At 41.8% G+C, this 13,257-nt stretch overlaps 1 protein-coding gene across 3 annotated transcripts in view; it reads left to right on the forward strand.

The window, feature by feature from the left end:
* The window catches only part of PLXDC2 (plexin domain containing 2), a 402,203-nt gene that overhangs the window by 275,932 nt on the left and 113,014 nt on the right, over positions 1 to 13,257 (forward strand). The window lies entirely within an intron of this gene.

Here is a 13,257-nt window from a genome sequence, read left to right on the forward strand (position 1 = left end):
AGCATATGGACATTCCCAAGTGAAAGGCTATACATGGCTGAAAACAGCCTCTCTTTAGAAATGCTTGAAGTCCCACATTCCTGTGTGCATGGCTGTGCCCAAATCAAGCAAGCCAACATTGTACAAGAGAGAGAGTAATGTGAAAATGCTGTGTAGTAAAGTGTCATTGGAAACAGAAGGTTAATCACTGGAAATGCTGCTCCATGGAGTACATCATCTGCTTTATGTGTGGGGCACAGGCTTGCTGATTCTCGGACAAGGCACCTATGTTTCTGCAGAAAAGGACCTAGGGGTTACAGTGAATGAGAAGCTGGATATGAGTCAACAGTGTGCCCTTGTTGCCAAGAAGGCTAACGGCATTTTGGGATGTACAAGTAGGGGCATTGCCAGCAGATCGAGGAACGTGATCGTTCCCCTCTATTCGACATTGGTGAGGCCTCATCTGGAGTACTGTGTCCAGTTTTGGGCCCCACACTACAAGAAGGATGTGGAAAAACTGAAAAGCATCCAGCAGAGGGCAACAAAAATGGTGAGGGGACTGGAACACATGACTTATGAGGAGAGGCTGAGGGAACTGGGATTGTTTAGTCTGCGGAAGAGAAGAATGAGGGGGGATTTGATAGCTGCTTTCAGCTACCTGAAAGGGGGTTCCAGAGAGGATGGATCTAGACTGTTCTCAGTGGTAGCAGATGACAGAACAAGGAGTAATGGTGTCAAGTTGCAGTGGGGGAGGTTTAGGTTGGATATTAGGAAAAACTTTTTCACTAGGAGGGTGGTGAAGCACTGGAATGGGTTACCTAGGGAGGTGGTGGAATCTCCTTCCTTTGAGGTTTTTAAGGTCAGGCTTGACAAAGCTCTGACTGGGATGATTTAGTTGGGGATTGGTCCTGCTTTGAGCAGGGGGTTGGACTAGATGGCCTCCTGAGGTCCCTTTCAACCCTGATAGTCTATGATTCTATGATTCTGTGTTTGAAAGCGGTAAACGAGATGATTTGAAAACAGGAATGAAAGGTAATGGCAATAGCAGTAGTGGTGAAAAAAGCACATGTCTGTGACTCCTGTGCATTAATTGGTGATAGTCAACTTCAAGGATGGAGTGTGAAATGGTGACAGCCATTTGTCATCTTCACCAATCTGGAAAGAGAGCAACCACTATATATCTCTCCAGCTCAGCCCCAAACCTTTATGTTACTGGTTGGCCTTTCCCTCTTCATTCTCCAAAACATGCTGTCTGCTTTGTTTTAATAGGCATTTGGGGGGGGAAAGATCCATCCAATGTCAGCCACATTATAGCTTTGGTGTGTAGCTAACAAGTTGATGAACAAGCTGAGTGCTGAAGGTTTTGTTGGGTGCCTTTTTGAAATATGACCTGAACTCTATGGATTTTTCATGTAAGCATGGTGGACAGACAATTATTTGATTGGCAGTTTAATAAAAAAAACTGTATAAAATAACAAAGGATTTGTCACTCTCTGAAGCTGGGTAGAAGGACACGTAGGCGAGACATGCCTCATCCATCCAGAAAGCCCCTTCCCCTTTCAGAGGTTAGAAAGGTGTTGTGGGTTATTTCAAATCAGTGGTAGGTTTACAAGGGCTGTGCCTTTCCAGTTTGGGATATGTATTTCATTCTCCCCGCAAAGCCCTTCCCCCCTCCCCCATGTGCAAATGGTTCTACTGTTGGTGATTTCCACGTATGGGGGTATGGAGTGCCTGGAATTATCCTGAAAAAGTGTGGGGTTGGTGCACAAGAAGTCTCCAGGCTTGGCTGAAGTCTTTGCCATCTCTGAGCCACTAGCCACCCTAAAGGAGTGGGAAAGAGGCAGGGCCATGGCCCCACCATCTTGGATTGCCCCAGGAGATGGCTAGCTGTGGACTGAACTGTTGGAAGCGCTCCTTAAGGGTTGTAGGTGCAGGTACACTCCCGCTGTATGCCTGAGAACTTCAAAAGAGGAGCCTCTCTCAATCACAGGGCCTCCCAAATCTCCCACAAAGCTTCCAGTGCAGGCTAGTACCTTAAATGCACAACTGGGCCGTTGGTTAAATCTGAATTCCCATCCCCTGTGTCATGTGTGGCTAAGCTTGTTATGTCAAATCTGTGCATTCTGCATTTAGGGCTTCATCTCACAAGCTCTCTGAGAAGTGCTGAGCACCCTTAGGTTGTTCCACCTCTTGCAGGATCAATCCCTTAAATATTTTCTAAAATCTGTTATCATAATGTGAAGAACTTTGCAATGTGCAGTACATTCTGCCCCTTTAAGGTTGCAAAATAGGTCCTCTCCTCTGTGCTGTTACTAACCACTTATGAATCACTGAAGCATGTAATTTATTCATAAAATGTACGGATTGCCTATACTCCTCTTTGTAAATAGTGTGCATTTATTTTATGAATCTCGACTTTCCTGACCATATTAAAAACTATGAAAATATTGTGTAAGTATAACTTAGATATGGGAGTTCTCTCTTTTTCTACTCCTTTCTTTTGGATTCTTCAGCTTTACACATGTGCACGCGCACGTTCACACACACACACACACTTCTGAGGCTTATTCCTTCCATAGTTTGTATAATTGATGGGAGTTAATGGAAGTAAGGAAGTATTTTTATATTGTCTTCTCCCCAAAATGGTTTAGTATTCAATTAAACAAAATTTACCAGACACTGGCTGTGCCATGGTGACATTTAATCCCCCAAAATAAAGCATAAGACTGCAAATAAAAGCTGTAAAACTGAAATAAACTGTAAATCTACAATTTCTAATGTATATGATTAGCCAGAGAAGAACGGGCCTGTTAGACTACAGATTTGTGATTGTAGTTATGTTTTTCCCCTAGTGTTTTTAAGTGTCTTCATGTAAGGTTCTCTGATTTGTATTTATGTTGTGATTGATTCTAATGCTGTGGCTGTAATTCTAAATATCAGGATCCAGCTTCTTCTGCTATATGCTTGCTTTCTCCTGTGCACTCATTGAATCTACACACTTGTAAAATGAGAACAGAATTTAGCTCCCAGGCATTTCTGTTGTCTCTCCTTCTGTCTGTAGTATCTTTGAGTCACTGTTGAGAACTGTCTTCTGGCAGTCCCAGAGCTATATGACTGTGATGGCAGATGCCCTGTGACTAAACTGTAATCTCTCCTTCTTTTCAAGTAATAATTTGGCTTTAAACCTGAAGGTGACCTATTTGCATATGAAACCACTGCTGCTTCCAGTGGAAACAAAAAGGAAAAAATTACCATATTTATATATATTTATACCATATTTATATTTATACCAAAGGCCCCAGAGAAGCAGATTTCCTGTTTGATTTCACTCCAGACAAAGCTTTTAAAAGTTTGGGTACAAATTGGCATTTTTGCCCCATCCAGAGAGCTGAGAGCCCCAGGGATATTCAAGGCTGATGTTTGGTCATGTCCAGGAACCCAGTGGTTTGAGAACTTCCAGTGGGGCAAGGCAGGCTTAGTCTTTCTTGGATGTACAATCCGTATTTTCAGAGGATGCCCGGGCACTCAGGGGTTGCTCCAGCTGCTCAAAACTTGGTTGGGTCAGAGACGAACAGGAAGAAACGGTTCAGAGGTTCAAGCATCAACCTCTCATGTGAGATCTTTATGCTCTGAAAAATAGTTTACACAGAGATTAAAAAACACCCTTCCCATCATGCTACCCACATATTTGAGGCAGAGTATCCAAGAAATTTTCATGGGCATTTTTGAGTATCCCACCAAGTGCTGTGTGTTCAGGCACTGAATCCCAGCTTTGCAAATCCCCTAGCTGCCCAACTCCCACTTGAGGCTCTAGCTGAGGGCCCAAATTGCTGTACACACCTTGGCCAAGCTTTTGAAAAAGGTTGGCTATAGTGTGTAGAAACTGCCTCTTATTTGCTTCGTATTCCACTTCAAGTACAGAATGTGAAACGCTATAAGCATTTCCTGCTCCTTTTTCTGTTTTTGAGGCTTTCACTTCAGTTCTCAGTGCTGGAGAAGTCATCACCCCATCTTTGCTGGAGAAAGATGCCCTGTGAGTGAATTGCTGAAGAGCCTGGAGTTACCTTGGAGCATGGGAAAGGCAGTGAGCACAGCAGTTCTTGGAGATCATAGCATCATGTAACAGTGAGGCTTGACAATGTCAGCTGAGCCTGAGCATCCAGAGAACAGGGGCACCCCCAGTGAAAGCAAATAATCAAGGAACAGAGGCAGACAGTGCCCCCGTAGCTTCCATTGTCCGCAGTTCCTAGCCAATGGGAGCTGTGAAGCCAGTGCTCTGGGCTGACCACACCTCTGCCTAGCAGCTGAGCAAGGGAGATGTCGCCACTTTCTGGGAGCCCCACCTAGGTAAGCGCTGCTCAGAGCCCGCCTCATCCCCTCCAGTGCCACAAACCCCTTCCCCTCCCAAACTGCTGCTGCTTGGTGTGGGGGGAGATATGGAGCCAGGTAGGGAGCCTGCCAGCCCCACCAACCCCTCCCCCCCAGCACTAGCAGGGGTCCCGGGCTGCGTACCACCGCCTGCCCACCTCATCACCCAGGCCACCCTCCCACAGCACCCCCGGGCAGTACCTCCCCCCCCAAGTTTTAGTCTGAGTCATATAGTAAAAGTCATGGACAGATCATGGGCCGTGAATTTTTGTTTACTGCCAGTGACCTGTCCGTGACTTTTACTAAAAATACCCATGACTAAAATGTAGCCTTACTCATGGGTGTTAGGGAGAGATGGAATTCTCCCTGGGTAGAACATAGAGGAGCATGTATCTGTATGAATTTAACTACTCTCCTGGCAGCAGGAATACAAAATATCATAGGTCTGGTTTGCTGCATTTTGGCATTTCTCACAAAGAGCCAGACCCTTCAGGCTTTACTCCCAGGGACTTCAAGCAATCTGGGCAAGAATTGCAAAATCTGGCCCCAAAGGGGAGAGGCTGAGCAGTAGAGGCAGTTCTGCATTCAAAAAAGAGAGATGGTTTTCTCTTTAAACAAACAAATACTAAAAGATAATGTTATGGAGTTGTAGCCAGGTGAAAGGACTATATTCAATGATTGCAATATAGCTCCTTCTGCAATGGCCAGCCAAACAATCTGCCTGCAGATCTTTGACAGTTGCCACTGAAATATATAATTTAGATTAACAAGACATAACTAGAAGGACCAAGCAGAAGCAATCATGGACAGAGAGATGCTTGTCAGAGACAGAGGCCCCTGCAGAGGAGGCTGCAGCTCCTGCTGCTGAATTTGGAGACAAGAATTTGTCCAATATCTTATTTACTGTAAAAATAGATGAGGATTCTGGCATACAGCCTAAGAGAATAGTTAGGCTGTACTTGGTAACAAGGGTGGAGATCTGATTGTACTGTTGATTTACTGCTGCATATATATATATATGACCTGCTTATCTGCTGTTTCTCTTAAATCCTGTGACAGTCAGTGTGAAATATACAAGCCAGAATCAGTGATGCTACTGTCTAACACAGTGAGACTTTGTTCTGAGACAAGACTGGTGGTCTGTTCCTTCTGCCGGTGTTCTGGGTGTGCAACAGTGTACACATCCTTATTTAAACTCTTTCTGCTCTTCTGAGCCTGGTTGCTGGTGGTGTGTTCTATGGAGTGACTCTGCTGATGCCTGTCTCCCCTTTGCCTGAGCTACCTATCCCATGGCTCTCTTGCTTAATCCCAGACTGACAGAAACGCTGGCTCATTTTACAGATACACTCTTGGACTTAGTGAGGCATGTGGGAAAGACAATTCATTTCACAACAGGCATGGACCACTTGTCAAGCTGATGACTATACGTGAATATACAAGCTTTGTGGCATAGACCTTGGACAGGGAGAAGGATGGTGATGCATTCTGTTCTGCAGCATGCAGCAAGATGCCAATCTATGTGAAAACGCCATTTCAGAAATATATACTGCATGTAATTTGTTACACAAGCTAAGAGAAGTAATGGATATGATATTAGCTCCTCTCTCGCCCCTAGATTTTGTGGATCAGATAGTGGGGCCACTCTGGTGCAAGTGGTGCATGAAAGAGTTGTGTCCAAGTACCTGCTATTGCATGTTTTGTGAATTTGATCTTGTAGGAATTCCTTCTTTAAAAAAAAAAAGGCAGAACATGAACAACTGCCACTCCACATCTTGCATGCTGAAATTTCAAGTGAAGTTCACTGGCATTTGTGTGTTTTCATTTATCTGAAAAGTAACCATTACCCTGAACTCTTCTGTTAACGTTTGGGTTTGCAAAATCACCCAAAGGAAAACGGAAAAGCTTGTGTGGAAAAAATTGTCCTTGCTTTTGCATAGCTTAAATTTGATAAGGAAGAAGCTGCATATTATATACTATGCCACACCTGAACATTTATCACCACTATATGGTGAAATGTCTTAAAGCAGTATTTCTCAAACTGGGGTCTGTGGACCCTGAGGGGTCCGTGAGGGTACTCCAGGAGGTCTTTGGGCTCCACTGATCAACTCCTCCCCCTTCCTTCCTCAAATCCTCCCTCCCAGCACTGCCTGCATGCCAGGGAACAGCTGTTCAGCGGCATGCAGGAGACGCTGGGAGGGAGGGGGAGGACCTGGGGTGCGTTCGAGGGAGGGGGTGGAATCACGTCCAGGGCCTCCAGCCCTGCTGATCAACTCCTCCCCATCCTTCCCAGTGCCTCCTGCACGCCATGGTACAGCTGTTCCCTGGAGTACAGAAGGTGCTGGGATGAAGGGGGAAGAGCAGGGACAGGGCATACTCGGGAGAGGGGCAGAAAGAGGTGGGGAAGAGGAGGGGCAAGGGTGTAGCGGGGGTGGGAAGAGGTGGGGTGGGGTGGGGCCTGGGGGAAGGGATGGAATAAGATATAGGGATGGAATAAGATAATAAGACAGAAAATATCATATTGCCTCGATATAAATTCATGATACGCCCACATTTTGAATACTGCATGCAGATGTGGTTGCCCCATCTCAAAAAAGATATATTGGAATTGGAAAAGGTTCAGAAAAAGGCAACAAAAATTATTAGGGGTATGGAACGGCTGCCATATGAGGAGAGATTAATTAGACTAGGACTTTACAGCTTGAAAAAGAGACGACTAAGGGAAGATATGATAGAGGTCTATAAAATCATGACTGGTGTGGAGAAGGTAAATAAGGAAGTGTTATTTACTCCTTCTCATAATACAAGAACTGGGGGTCACCAAATGAAATTAATAGGCAGCAGGTTTAAAACAAACAAAAGGAAATATTTTTTCACACAATGCACAGTCAACCTGTGAAACTCCTTGCCAGAGGATGTTGTGAAGGCCAAGACTATAAAAGGATTCAAAAATAATAAAATTCATGGAGGATAGGTCCACCAATAGCCATTAGCCAGGCTGGGCAGCGATGATGTCCCTAGCCTCTATCTGCCAGAAGCTGGGAATGGGTGATGGGATGGATCATGTGATGATGACCTGTTCTGTTCATTCCCTTTGGGGCACCTGGCATTGGCCACTGTCGGAAGACAGGATACTGGGCTAGATGGATCTTTGGTCTGACCCAGTGTGACCACACTTATGTTCTTATGTGGGGTGGGGGCAGGGCTTGGGGCTGAGCGGGGCGTTTGGGGGGGGTCTTCAAATTTTTTTAAATCAAAATGGGGGTCCTCAGGTTGCTAAAGTTTAACTACCACTGCCTTAAAGTATTGTTAGTCCTTTATAGCTATCCACTGAAGTAGTGTCTGGCGAAGACGTCTGCATTCAGTGTAGTCCTGCTAGCTATCCTGCCACAACTGTTATCTTTTTGGATTGTGGGTGGGTATGATAACTACTGTTAAATTTCCGTAGTCCATGTTATAGTGAACATATATATTTTCTTTGCTTGGAAACTAAATGACTTTTTCTTGACAAATATAACATAACTGCATGTGATAATGACATTCAGTAAATCCAAGACATTGTAACCTCCCCTCTGTCTAAAAAGGCAGGAATTACTGTTTATGTACTCTGTAATTACATGTACTTGCTTACATGTACCATAGATATCTTGCTGCTACTTGTAATTTACCTTATAATTAAATAATCCACATTTATCATCTGAGTAAAAGTGTGTTGCATGATATTTGTACCCCATAAAACAGAGCATTATTGTAATGTCATTCTTGACCCCCTTCCAAAGCTAACTTGCTTTAGTTCAGTCAGAAGGTAGATCTGTAGAACGAAGGAGAAATTATCTGCTGATCTGTTTACTGTGGCTGTTTCTAAAACACTTTAACTGTTCATTTTAAGACTACTGGATTATTGTCAGGAGACTGATATAAAATGTTTGACATCTGTTCTGCTGCTTGCCTGGAATTTCCTTCAGATTGCATAACATGGCACACTGAATTTATGAAAGGTGACCCTTCCAGTCTTTTTCAAGTGCTTTGAAGAGTTGTTAACAACTTGTATTTCCATACATTTTTGTCATAGTGAAGCATAGAGATACAAATCCAGTTTCATGCTTGCTTTAGCATACAATCCCTTGTGCTTTGAGCCAGTCTGATGATATTTATTCATCGAAAGAGTCTGACTGGCAGGGCTAGCAGCAGTATGCACTGAAAAGCATCAGTGGACCCACAGATAGGCAACTGACCCTATTGTGGGGAGACTGTGATTAAACCTGTTTAAAACGTATTAATGAGTAGTGCTTGGGAGAACCTTGCAGAATTCAATTCGGAAAGAGGTTTGCAAAGTGAACCCATGAAGTTTGGCTTGCAGGGATTAGAAGTGAATGAGATTCTTAATATTGCTTGTGGAGTCTAGTTCAGATGAACTTAGTACTCCCCAGAGAACCAACATCCGCCACCTATGCTCCTAGAGCTCAACAGATGTTATTGGAAGAGTGGACTTTCGGGGCTTATTGAGGTCAAGGAGAGGCAGCTGTTACAGTAGTGACAGAGTTCAGATGTGAGGAGGGGAAGTTCCCTCATCTTCAATAGCTCTGTGTACACAATCACCTCTGTGCTCACAGTCACCAAATATTTGCAGATGGACTCTGTGTTGTATGAACTTAAGTTGAATTTGACCCAGAATTCTTACTTTGTATTTTTTGTGGCTGAAGCAAAACCTTTCACATATTTATGTTAATGATCTCATCCGCTGACAGCACTGCTACACTGTAGTCAGGGTAGGGTACATCACTAGTTCTGTTACCCCAGTCTTTGTGTTTTAAGTTCAGTTGTAAAGTTTCTTCTGGGCTGAAATGTATTATATGCCACAAAGTTGACACCATTTTTTTCCTTTTTGGTTTTAGTGGGGTTATAAAAATTTGGGGTTAAGCAGAACTGCTACATTGCATAGTTTAGGACAGGAAGTGAAGAGGACTATCCTAGCTAAATAACACGACTGGGGGAATTGATTTAAAGAAACCATAATTACCAAATTTAACAGCACACTTTGTATCAAAACACCATCCTGAACCTCCATTCAGTACTGTCTAGAGGAAAAAGTGCTGTTTGCTGAATCATCACTCACCATTCAGCATCCCAGAACTGATTCTTCCTAAGCACAGCTCCCAGCATGGTCAGTTATTCAACATTTTCTTACTAAAAATCAGATATGCTGCAAAATATATTAAAAATAAGCAAAAGATGGTAAATAAATAAATTGAAAAATTGACCCAGGCCCAACTACCCATTTGCAGATCTTGTATATGTTTGGAGGTGCTGATTAATACAGTACTATAATGTAATCAGATGCAAGAAAAGTGACGAGAGAGCAAGAGAGGAGAAACAGTTCTGATTACTGAAGGTACTTGGGCTAGGCTGACTTTAGTGCTGTCTGCCTGCCAGGTTCCCATTGCCAAATATTGAGACCGGTATATTCTCTCCCCCTGCTCCCATACGCACACTCTGTCAGTGGCTACCCACTTTCTAATTGACTGTAGCCAGATATCTTTCAGGAAAAAGCCAGCATGTGTTTTCTGTAATTATTTACAAACGAGAAAAGGGGGCTAAATTTGTTAATTGTTTTTTATAAATTGCTCACCCGACTCTAATATGTGTATGGAGTGTGAAAAGTTATGAACTGGGGCTAGAGCCAACTGCTTTTCCCTTAAGAACTTTTCCTTTAGAAAAGGCTGATCATTTTTCTCCCATGAGGAGGAGCACTGTTAGAAAGGGAAATTCAGTATAAAATGAGAAACCAGAAGTCAGGATTCCATTTCAAATAGCTCCCAGCCCTTGACAGGAAAGGAAATGAAAAGGGTTATGAAGAAATGTGATGTTTATGAACAACAATGTAGAATAAACCACTCTCTCTGAAACATGCATGGATTTTCTCTTAAATTTCTGCATCCTCTCCCTGTCATCTCCTCCTTCACCACCATCCCACTGATCATGGTGTTCAACTGGGGAGCTCATTGTCTCAAGCAAAACCATATTGTCTGTCATGGGTCAATTCTGAGTATCATCTGAATAAACATGGCCATTAAACAAAGAGCTGCAGATGAGAATAATATTGTAGTCTCCATACTTCCAGCCATGGCAGGAAGTGGGACGAAATAATGATACACAACATCTGACAACCTTTTTGAATAAGGACTTTACTACTGGCTTAAAAAAATCGTGTCGTTTGCTATTTCAGTCTGTAAATCAGATGTATGTTTTGGGTTCTTAATTTAATCAATGGGCATTTCTAAATCACCTATCACCGTACTATCTACTGCAGCTGTAGTTCTTTTGGTGTGTTTTTTTCTTCCACACATTTATGAATGTAGTATTTGTGAAAAGATTGACCTGCTATTTCCTTTGTACACCTTTTTCATGGCCGGCTTTTGCCAAGGTTATAGCATGATAAACTCAGTAGGACTGATCCTCTGCATCGAAAATCCCTTGTCAAACACACTTGAGCCTCAGCAGTTAAGTACTTTTTCTGTTTCACAGAATTCTCAATGGAACAATGTTTCATTTTTTAAAAACTTTCTGCCATCTTTTTTTGGGGGGGAGGGAGAGTGGCCGGGGGGCACTGAGCACAATACAATGAATACAAGGTTATGTTCTGTAATTGTTTAATTTTCCCCCCTGCTGCAACTTTTCAAAACTCCAATTTTAGAAAAATGACAGTGGCAAATATGTCATTTTTCCTCCTGGCCATTCTATAGTCTTTCAGAGTTGAGGAACTTTTGAAAAGTTAGAGCTGGAAAAATGTGAAAAAAGAGAAAAATTGTGGAGGGGAAACATCCTAGAATTGCTAATTCTGTTGTTCTCAGCAAAAAAAAGGGAAGGAGAAATACAGGGAAAACCAATAATCTGAAATGTTTTTAAAAGTTTATATTTTGAAAACCAAAATAAAATTTTCAACTCAAAATTAAATACATTTTCTTTGTTTCATTTTTATTCTGAGATTTACCATTTAAAAATAAATAAAATGTCATTTCCCCTGCCAAAAATTTTGCTTTTGGCAAAACCCATTTTTTTGCATAAAACTTTTTGACACGTTCTACAGAATAGATTTTTTTTTTTTTACAATACAGCAAAGAGCCTACAAAATTAGAATTTTCTCTGCAGATGCTTTTAAACCTCTTCTTAATATTTTGCAAGTTCAAAGTTAGCTACAGTAGCATAACTGCCAAGATGTACAGCCTGAGTGAGGTAATCCTTTCTCTCCTCTCTTCTTTACTCTGGTTCTGACCCATCTAGGAACAAAGCTAAGGGCTTTGTTTGGTAGGCCAGAGGTGTGAGTGACTTGAGAGCTATCAAGTTTCAAGGCTTCTCATTGAATAGATACTATTTTCCTGTACAGGCCATTATGATTCTGTCCCCATACCTTCTCTGGAGAAATAAGTACCTGATCAGACAGGAATGATGAGTCATTGGAATCTAAATAGCCTCCTGTCTTGTTTTCTCATGAATGTGAAAGTTCTATCTCCACAATTCAGAGTATAAATATGTAATTAAAAACATAGGAACAGATACATCAGTTACAATTAAAGCTGAAGTTTGGTTATTGCCTGCCACGGTCTCTTTGCTGGCATTATTCTCCCCTCCTCCTCCACCCCTCCCTGTGATATCCAAACCTCTTTTTGACAAGGTCCATTTTTTTTGGCATTTTAGAAGAAAAGTATCTGCTGGCAGTGTTTCATAATACATAAAAACTCCTAAATCCCTTTGCTTAATTAAATGGGATATTCAACAGAATGTGTTACAGTCGACCAGATCATATATTTTTTTACAAAAGTAATGAATATTACAGCAACCTGAGAAACTCACTCACATAACTCAGTGTCAATACATTAGAGAGAGAAGGTGGGTGAGGTAATATCTTTTATTGGACCAACATCTGTTGGTGAGAGAAGCTTTTGGGTTTACACAGAGCATTTTCAATTGTTCCAGATACCACTTTTCATATTAAAAGAAGAGTAGGAAGAATGCAGAGAAGCTCATCCCCTTGGCTTTCAAACATCTACATGAGAGACCAGAAAACTCTGTCTAGAAGAGCTAAGGTTCATGCTAGTCTTTTACAAAAAGTTTACCATTAATCGAGGTTATGCAGTTATGCCTTTTGGGGTTTCCCCTTTCTGATATGCCGCCTTTCAAGCTGAGAGAAGATTATGGCTGTGCACTAAAAGGCTATCTTAATGGATATGAAAATGATTTTTTTTTAAATCTCTCTCTCTCTCTCTCTCTCATTTTTCCAGGGGGGAGACAGGAACAGTGAGAGGGCATGACCTCGAGTGAGCACTAAGCTCATTATTCAGTTATTTAACTCTCAGATTGTTTTAGCGATCTGGAATTGCTGCTGTCCTTTTGGTTAGCTATACACCAGTCTTCATGTATTTAGAATGATGATGGCACTCTTCCAAACCATAGCATTGTAACAATAACTTAGTCATTTTTGTGTGAAGGAAGTTACTCTAAATTGACTTGCTTTGGTGAGGCAATAAGGAGGTATCAATGTAATTTGGTAGATAACATAATTTCTTTATACACTCTTAACTCTTTCTAGAATCTAGTGTTCTGGTATGTATTGGGAGGTTAATGATTTCATACAAATTTTCTTAATTTTGCATCAAGTGCTTCTGTGGAAAATTATTAAAATATATCAAAAACGCAAAGGAAAAAGTATCAGTTAGCAAAGTGGTTTCTTGGTGTAGCGATCTCTAAACTATATTTTAAACCACTGAACACTGGTAAAATATTTGTCACCCTGCTTAAATGAATCTTACCATTTATTCATACAAAAAGCTTGCAGCTCTACCCCCAAGTGAAATATTAGATTTGATCTCAAATACATGAAATAAAACAATGGGCCAGATCTTCACTTGATGTAAA

Source organism: Natator depressus, chromosome 2, assembly GCF_965152275.1.
Source record: "Natator depressus isolate rNatDep1 chromosome 2, rNatDep2.hap1, whole genome shotgun sequence".
Lineage (NCBI taxonomy): Eukaryota > Metazoa > Chordata > Testudines > Cheloniidae > Natator > Natator depressus.